This window comes from Nesoenas mayeri (genome assembly GCF_963082525.1).
Source record: "Nesoenas mayeri genome assembly, chromosome: 26".
Taxonomy (NCBI): domain Eukaryota; kingdom Metazoa; phylum Chordata; class Aves; order Columbiformes; family Columbidae; genus Nesoenas; species Nesoenas mayeri.
In genome coordinates this window covers 779,466-789,217 of record NC_137552.1, presented here as the reverse complement: position 1 = coordinate 789,217, position 9,752 = coordinate 779,466, and the positions used below count along the sequence as shown (strand labels likewise).

Genomic DNA, 9,752 nt, shown 5'->3' with positions numbered 1-9,752 from the left:
TGGGGGTCCATTGCCACAGCAGACACAGGAACACCCCAGAGCTGCTGAAACTGAGCAGGACACAGCAGTGAGTATTCAGGAGAAGTATCCCAGCTACTTGTCCAGCTCTTCCTCTTCCCTCAGCATGCACCAATGACCACTGTTGGAAAACAGGACTCTTATTAGGAGATGTGACCTTCTGTGTCTTTACCTGTTTGCAAAACAAACAAACAAACAAACACAACAAACAAACAAAACAAAAAAAAACCAAACAAACAAACAAATAAAAACCCAAAACACTGAGGGAAGGTAAATGTTGTCCTAGCCCTGCATCTGCGGATCAGTGAAAGTCTCAACATGTGAGCAAGACCAATCAGTCAGGCACTGGACAAGAGTTTCTGTTCAAATATTTGACCTGTTGCTCTGCTCTTCATGTCTCTCCTCCGGTTTTGAGGGCTCACCAGTGCTTTGCTGGGAGGAGTCCACCGTGTCTCTGTTGTTCTTTGCCTGACAGAAAACGGCTGCTGGTTGTATTTCTGGGTTGTGTGTTTCTGGGTCTATTTCTCCTCTCTGTGCACATGTCTCATTATACTCAATCCGTTTTGGAAAGCAAAGAGCTGGACCTGGAGAACATCTTTGGTGGAAGTTAACAAAAGCAGCCATGGTGACAGGCCAATATACTGTGCTTAATGGACTGATGTCACATCAGTAATCCCTGATGGCTGGTGTTTACAATGAGGCCTTCTGAGGTGACAAAGAAAGCTCAGCTTTTGTGGAAGAGAGAGGGTCGGGTATACATGCAAAGGAGACATGGACCAAAGGGAAAGAGAAGGAGGCTGTCACAGAGGCACCCCAAAGTCAGTTTTAGGTGGCTGACAAGTTCCAAAACAGACTTTATTCTAGCCAGAAAAGTGCAGCCAATAAAAATTCCAGAAACAGGATTTATACTCTTAGTTAGCACTCCAACAACAGAAAATACCTCTTCCAATATCAGTTGAGGACCGTGTCAATAAACAGAGAGTCACACTCCTCTTGTCCCTTCAGCTGGTGGAGGTGAAGTCACCCTGCCCCAGGTACCTAAGTACCACCCTGTGTGTGTACATGGGGACAGGTACAGTGGGGCACAAAAGGTGCTAAAAGGGAGACAAGAAGGGAGACCAGAGCTCTGCAGCCTCTAATTGATGGACCATTGGGCTACTGCAGGTGTAGCTTTGTAGTGGGACAGGCTGAGCTTTGTAAGTGACAGGAAGAGACAAGAAGAACATGAGGATTTGCATGTTTGAGGGGGGTTCTGTGAGACTAGACAACACTTCTTAAGGCATGTGTAGGGGAAGAGTCAAAGATGAGGGGAAAGAGGAGACTGGGGAGGATCAAGGAGAAGCAAAAGAGAGGGGGAAGAATAAAATGCACCTAAGCAGGAGTTGCTCAGTGCAATTGTTGGGATGAGCCCTGTGCCTGATTGCTACACTCCCCCTACCTTCTTATTAAATTCTTTCTTAAGCAAGAAAGAGAAAGGCTGTGTCAACCTGGAGACCCTCCACATCTCTAGGAACCTCCTTTGACATCATGAGGTCCAGCACATCATCTGTGAGGACATGAGGTGAGGACTCCACTGCGAGCAGACCAGGAACAGCCCTGTCTCATGATGAGGTTTCCTCAGTTACCAGAGCATCTCATTTTGTAACTGTTTAGAATGCTGAGTGAGCCACACATGTTCTTGCTGGAGGAGGGAGAAACCCAGAATGAGAATTTCTGCACAGGAAGAACAGGTCACTTCTTTTCCCACTTCTACATTTGCTCACCCACCAGAGTGCTTTCTGGCAGCTCTGGTATCTTGGGGCTGGGAGGTGCTTTTCTCAGTCCCTCACTCAACAAACAAGCAGGCTGTTCTCAGCATGCACCTTGGGTATCTGGTCCTCACTGCCTTCCTGGGGCAACTGCTGGGTAAGTCTTTGCTTTCTATAAATTCATCTTTCTTTTTCTTCTCCCAAGGAAACTCCCACCAACCTTTTCAGGATCATGCAGAGAACTACTCAAAATTAAAGGGAAAACACAAGGTAATGTCACCTCACATTCGAGGATTTGCACCAGTTTTCTAAAGATCCTCTTAATGTTGTAAGAGAGGAAGAGAGAGGAGAGGAGAGGAGAGGAGAGGAGAGGAGAGGAGAGGAGAGGAGAGGAGAGGAGAGGAGAGGAGAGGAGAGGAGAGGAGAGGAGAGGAGAGGAGAGGAGAGGAGAGGTGGAGATACCTCTGATCTCTTCTTTCCCTATTCTCTCCTGCTTGATCAATCTCTCTCTACCTTACTCTTCTGACCAACCTACTGTCATCATAGGAGATCTCAGCTCTCTCTGCACTCCCACTTTTCTCACTTTCCAACACAAATTAGCAGATCCTGCCAAAGCTGTTATGTGGACTTTAAAGGTGTCATCTCGTCAACATTAATGAGGTGTCACATTCTGCTTCTGGCTGGTACATGTCTGCGATGGCCTCCAGTTTTCTCCTGTTTGTCAGCACTGTCAGAGCTCTCTCTTACAATATTCAGCTCAGCTGTGTGTTGACTCAGGAGCCCTCATAAATGACAGTGTTTGGGAATCAGGATGAATCTTTTTGTCGTACCTCTGCACGTTTCTCAATCTACTGGGAGGGTGCTGGTTCCAGCACATGAAGGTCAGGCATGACAGGCTGTTCCCTGGTCCTCTGGGCAGTAGGAGCAGGAGCAGAGAAGAGGAACAAGGACACAGCACAGGTTTCCTCAGATTCCAGCACTGAGTTCCTGCCCAAAACTACTCTCCACTGTCCCCAGGCATCAGGATTTTGCTGCACGACGAGGGATGAGAAGCCTTTTCCTGGTTTGCTTTCCAGAGCCCTTCCCTGCAGAATTCCTGACCTTCACTTTCTTCCAGGCACCATGGGGCAGGTCACTGTCACCCAGCAAGAAGGACAAGTCACAGTGAAGCAGAAGGACACCTTCCAAACAACCTGCACATACCAGACACCCACCTTTCGAGGTTTACTCTGGTACCAGCAGAGGAAAGGCCAGGCTCCTCAGCTGGTCTCATATCACCCAGGACCTGGCCTCAAGCGCAGTGACCGTTTCAGCACAACTCTGAACACCACGGGGAAATACAGCGTCCTGCAGGTGGAGGAAGTCGAGGTGTCTGACAGTGCCTTGTACCTCTGTGCTGTGCATGACACCCTGGTGCAGGGAGCTTCTTTGGCTGTGCAAGAACCCCAGGGAGGGAGGGGATTTGTCTGTGTAAGGCTGAGCTTGTGGGAAGGGGCCCTAAGCTGTGCCCTGGCAGCACTGCTTCCCCTGTGCCCCCAGGATCTACACGGGAAGATCTTTTAATATAATGTTTTCTGTCCGTTCCAGACACAATTTATGGAGACATGATCTTCAATATTCCCATACTACACTAAGTCAAGGTAATATCTTCCTCTTGCTAATGCATGGGAAGCTCCACTTTTTGACAAAGTGCAAGCAGCACGCACATGAGCCAGTGCATTGACATGTTAGTGATTTGTTCATCTTGACCGCTAGCAATAGCCACAGGCACATCTGTCCCCTGCAGTAGTATCTGTTTTTGTCTTATCTCAAGATGGAGACAACTTGAACCTGATTGCATTATGTTCTTTCCCTCTTGAACTTTAGCCATGACAGTTGATTTTGAGGTGCTTTACCTTTTCGTTCTAATCTCTCTTAGTATGACAATAAACCAAAACAAACACAAAGAAAAGCTCCTCCCAGGCAGCTCTCAGCATGGGGCATCCATGGATCTTCATTCCCTAGTTCTCACTGGGGAGACAACACAAGGCTTGGCCACATATCAGCAAATGTCTCATCTCTGCCACTGGAACATGGCCCCAAGGTGTCTCTGGGGATATTAGAAATTCTCATGGGAGCTTGTGAGTTCCTTCTGCTCTTGTTGTAACATGAACTGGCACTTCTGGGTGCAAACGTCCCGTGTCTGCTGGATCAGGAATGATGTGCACTGCTCTCTTTCCCTAATGGGAGTTCCTGTCTTTTTTTGGGGGAGCTCAGAGGTAGCTCCTCAAGAGAAACATCTCCATGAACAGCAGTGGTTGCAGAAACTCCCAGTGCAGGACCATGCACTGTCCCAGATTCTGCTGGCTCAGGGGGACACATGCAGCACACCCTCGGCTGTGCAGACAGTCCCTCTCCAAGCTTCACATAGTTGTGTGTGATGACCTAATGCCTGTACCAGCCTGGGCCCCACACACTGTCCCCTGGGCAAACACAAGGCCTACCCCAGCACAACAGCACAGCCCAGAGAAAGGCTGCATTGCCATTGACCAGCAGGAGCAAATGTCACACCAGCTTTGAAAAGTGTCAAGATTGTCCAAAGCAGCTGTAACATTGTGTGCCCTTAACATGTAACCATCCTCAGTTCCCTTGGGAGCTGCACACCCCAGTCCCCAGGAAGGAAACACCAGGCAGCCAGTGACCTGAACCCATAGCAGGAGCCCCTGAATTTCTAAATTTCAGGTGCAACTGAGTAGGCTAGACCAAGAAAGCAAGAGCAGGAGGCAGGAGTGAGGATGACCCAGACCCCAGATCTCAGCCCAGGTCAGGCAGTGCCCACACTAGCAGGGTGCAAGGGTGCAGGTGCCCATGGGTGACTATTACTCTCTCTGTCTCTGCTGCAGGACCAAAATGGATGGGCACAAGCAAACCAGGACATGGATGGGGTGTATCAAAGACAACTTTCTGATGCAGACATTCCATGAATGGACATGGGGAGAGGCTCTGTTGGACCTGCTACTCACAAATGAGGAAGAACTATTGGATGATGCAGAGTTCAAGGGTAGCCTTGCCTGCAGTGACCAGGAGACTGTGGAGCTCAAGATCTACAGAGGATTGACTAAGTCAAACAGGACTACTTCTCCCACTCCAGGAGAGCACATCTCAGTCTTGTCAGGGCCCTACCTCTTCGCAGTGTGCTGTGACAAACTGTCCTAGAGCTCAGAGGGTCCCAGCAGAGCTGGCTGCCCTTCAAGGACAGCCCCATCAGAGCACAAAGATGGTCCTCTGCCATGTGGAGGAAAAAGCACAACTGGAGGGAAAAGCTGCAAGGAGGGTGAAGGGAACCAAGAAAGGAATCTTTGAGCCTATTAGCAGAAGAAAGGGCCAGCCGATTAGGGCTCATTGCTTAGTGCGGAAAGGGACCTGATGACAAATGGTAGAAAAAAGGCTGATGTACTCAATGCCTTTTTTTCATATGGCTTCTCCTCAGGCCTATCAGGCCCCTGAACCTCCCCACAGATGCTCTGGGAATAAAGCAGTACCCACAGTAGAAGAAGGAACAGAGAAGCTCTTACTGCCAATTGTACATGCCCATGTTCAAGGGCTCACTTTCAGAGCCATCCAAGTGTGTTCAAGGAGCTGACTGGACTCAGTCCCTGAAAGGCAGATGGAGCAAATACACTCAGAAATCTCGTCTATACTCATTAAGGGCCAGAAGGGAACTAGAAGCAGCTCAGATGGGATTTCTGAGGGTAAATCATGCCTCACAACCCTCATTACTTTCTATGAGGTGGTGACTGGTGCTATATGGAAGGGAAGGGGCACTTGCTGTGGCATACCTTGACGTTTGCAAGACTTTTGACATACCTTCATGGGTGCACACGCACGCACACCTATAAGCACACAGAGATCTGAACACTCACAGGCAAAACCACACTGAATGTCTGTTATTTGGAGCTCAGATCCAACTTGCCCGCAGTGCAGTTGAGGGCTTTCCCCCTTCCCTTCTGTGACCTCAGTGAGATCAGTGCCAGGGAGCCCTGTTGGGAGAGCTCAGCCGGGGCTGATTCTCCTCTTCATGAAGCTTCTTCTGAGCTGATGCCCTAGTGCATCTGAGGGTGGCCAATCTCACTGCTTTCTCATGAGGTAACAGACACTGTGGACACAGGAAGGAGAGTGGATGTGTGTATCTAGAGCAAAACAAGAGCTTTGGCAGCTTCTCTATTGTCATTACAAAATAGGAGATTAATGGGTTCAGTGAAAGGAGGATAAGTAGGGTAAAAAATTGCCTGGACTACCAGAATCAGAGAGTTGTGACCACAGTGCAAAGCCCAGCTGGCTGACACATATCAGTGAGGTCTAATATTACCAATCAGTAGTAACACCAATACTGTTTGAGGTTTTCATGAATGCCATGAGTGTCAGGAAGTCTGTGGATAACAACCAGCAAGGGGAATGGGAAGTAACTGTGAGACATGGCTTTTGTTCAAAGAACCTGGACAGGCTGAAGAAATGGGCTGACTGGAACCTCATGCATGCCAAAAAGAGAAAGGGCAAGGTTTTGCATATGACAGAGAGATCAGTCCCTGCAGTCATGCAGGCTGGTGCTGGCTGCTGGGAAACAGATCAAGAGAAAATGAGGTGGGGTTTTAGGACACACTTAGCTGAACATAAGACAGCAGTGTGCCCTTGCAGTAATTAGGACCAACTGTATCCTGAGCTGTATTATTCAAATTGTTGACAGCAGGTGCTGGAAAACGATCCTGCCCCTCTGTTCCATTACAGGTCACATCTGGGGTACTGCATCCAGCTTGGTGATCTGTGGTCCAAGAGGAGTGTTGACATCCTGAAGGGAGTTCAACAAAGTCCACCGTATAAATTAGGAGTCATGAGAAGCTGAGAGAATTGGATCTGTTCACCTTAGTGATATCTTAGGGGAGAATTTCCTGTTTTCCACAATGACTTGTTCAGAGGAAAACAAAAAGATGGACCTAGTCCATGGAACTGTCCAGGAAACAGGGGAAATGTCCAGTAACGGGATCTGTTGTAGATGACCTCTGCAGGTCACTTCTCACATACCTTCTGAATCTGGGTCACCCCTCCCTGACGTCTGCACAACCATGGGCACATAGGACCTCACATCCTCTCTGCCACAAACCAACTTTCAGTCATAGTGTTGGAAGTACACAAGACAATTGAAGGGAGGCTCTCAGCCTCCTCACTGCCAAACGCAGTGAATCAGTGGCTGCTGTTTCCAGCCCCTGAGCTCGGGGAAAGCTCTGGGAAGCTGGTCCGTCACCTGGGTCAGGGCTCTGCAGCTGCCCCAGGCTGCAGTGGGTGCAGTGCGAGTTTCTTCTTGCTGGTGGAACGGCAGAGTCCTTTTCCCAGGAGCCGAAGTTGTGGTTGTGCAGAGCCTGGGAAACCTGCGAGCCCGGGCGACACACCGAGCGGCTCTGGGGCAGGACTCAGGTCCGGGGCGGAGCTGGCGGTGGAGAGGAAAGGAGAGGAGAGGAGCGGAGAGGAGAGGAGAGGAGAGGAGAGGAGAGGAGAGGAGAGGAGAGGAGAGGAGAGGAGAGGAGAGGAGAGGAGAGGAGAGGAGAGGAGAGGAGAGGAGGAGGCGGTGCCGGAGCAGAGAGCCAGGGCTGGCGAGGCGCGGGCAGCAGAGTGACGGGATGTGGCGGTGTCGGGTCGCAAGGCTGACGGGACTGGCCACGGTGCTCCTGGGTGCGTGGGGATGGCAGGGCTGGATGGGGGCCGAGGTTGAGGCTGGGGTGGCTCATGCAGGTCCCTCGATGCTGTCGTCTCCTCTGGCTTTTTCACGGATATCTGGCCCCAACCAGCCTCCCTTCCATCCCACATTCTCTCTAGAAAACTAATTGCTATATTCTTTGTCCAGCACTCCCTGTTTCCCCTCTTTCCTCTGAGTCTTTCCTTATAACTCATTAAGTCATTCCTTCACCATGACACTTTATTTTTATCATTCCTTTGACCCCCCTTTTTGCTTTTTAAATTAATCTGCTCTTCCACCATTCATGCATTCATCTCTCCACCAACTATTAATGGGAATTTCTGTTACAGCACATGTTGACAGCTTCTGTAAACTGTTCTCCTCATCATCTCTCTGTGTTCCTGACTTCTCCTGTGGCATTTGTCCTGGGAAACAGCAGGCAGGGCTGTGCAGTTTATCAGGTATATTTCTTATTTTTCTCCCCGGCAGTGGCTGTGGGCAGAGCACAGGTGCAGCAGGACCCTTCGGCAGAGACCATCGAGGGCATCGCCATCAGCATCAACTGCTCACATCCCAACATAAAGACAGGCGACTACATCTACTGGTATCGTCAGCTCCTGGACCGAGGTCCCGAACTCCTCGTGTGGGGTACTAAAGGCTCCAAACAGCTGTCGGACCCGCCAGGGCGGCTGTCGGTGGCGGCAGGCCGCCGGTCCAGCGCCCTGTGGCTCGAACGGCCCCGGCGCGGGGACGCGGCGGTGTATTACTGCGCCGTGGGAGACACGGGGAGAGGAGTCGGGGCTGCGGCCGGACACGAACCGCCGCAGGCGGGGTCGGGTGGGTGTAGGGGGGAGCGGGTGAACAACCCCGGTCGGATCCGCCAGGGGGCGCTGCTGTTCCACCTGCCCGTGCCGCCTTGTCTCGCCCGGCACATGGCCGTTCCGTCGCCCGAGCGGCACCGGCACCAGCTTCAGCATCAACATCGGCATCGCCATTGACATTTCCGTTGTCACCCCTCGCGGGACGGAGACAGAAATACCCCGTCACAGCACGGTGGAATCGTGCTCGGAGCAGTGTCGGTGTCTGGTGGTGGCCGGGAAAGAGCGACTGCAGCTGCCGGTCCCGCCGGCTCCCGGCGAGTAGGAGCTACTTTCTGCAGAGGGAGGCGGGCAACAGAGATCCTCCTGCCCAAGGGCAGCTGCACAGCACTTGCTCCTGCTGCGATGACCGTCCAATGCTCCCATGGAACAGATGGGAGCTCTTCTTGGGCTTTTGGTTTTCCCACCAGCACAGCCAAGGGACCCCTGAGCAGGTGCTTTCCTCTGCTCTGGAAACACAGGGACTCCTGTGCTAAAGTGCTAATGCAAAATTTGACTTAGAAAACAACAACCAGAAGGGGTTTCACATTTTGATACTTTGTTGGAGCTTGGGTATGTAGTTTAAAACTGTGTCCTCCAGATACAAGCTTTCAGGGAGATTTCAAAATGTTCCTGCTAGTGTTACAAAGTCACTGCATGCATGCAGTTTAGGAGTTCAAGCTCCACACCAACTAAGAACAGGGCATGTCAAGGTCACAGGCACCTTCAAACACTCCCCACAGTGGCTCATTATTGAGACCACGAGCTTGTGTGTCAGGAGTCAGAAGCTTGGCAGTTGAGGCCCAGGAGACAGCACAAAGCTTGCACTGGTCCCACTGACCGCAGCCACAAGTGATGCCAGGTTTCTACTTGAAGAGTGAGACAGAAAGACATCAGCTAAGTTGCCCTGAGCAGCTGGAGCTCTGAGGTGAGTGAGAGCTGGCAAGAGGCCTCTGGGAAGAGACTGTGGGCTCCAGTCAGTCCCCAGGGGCTCTGTGTGGCTCGAGTACCCGACAGAGCTGTTCACAGCCCATGGTCAGATGCTACAGAAGCACAGAGTGAAGGATCAGCCCTGCTCCCTGTCGCAGCTGGACTTCCTAACTGTGTTTCCAGGACAAATAAGGCAGAGCAACAGACATGGCCAGTCCAGCACACAGATCTGCCACATGCTCATATGGTATTGACCCCTCTTCTCACTGCCTTCTTCTGTCACCCCACACTTGCTCCCGGCCAAACTACCCTTCCTGGTCTCAGCTCCTTCCCCTAAATATCTCCAGGCTTGCAAAATCACCAAATGTTTTTCCATTGTGTCCCATAATGAGGTCTGATACTGATGTATTCAGAAACATTGACGAGTCTATATGATGGTATTCTCACCCTTCTGGATGGCAGTAGAAGATCACCATGGACAGTTCTCCCTTG

The 9,752-nt window shown here is 50.9% G+C and overlaps 1 gene segment (V, D, J or C); it reads left to right on the top strand.

Annotated features, from left to right (window-relative positions):
• Positions 1 to 7,349: 7,349 nt before the first annotated feature.
• Positions 7,350 to 8,471, top strand: LOC308049829 (T cell receptor alpha variable 4-like). The segment is given in 2 exons: positions 7,350 to 7,469; positions 7,963 to 8,471.
• Positions 8,472 to 9,752: the final 1,281 nt, after the last annotated feature.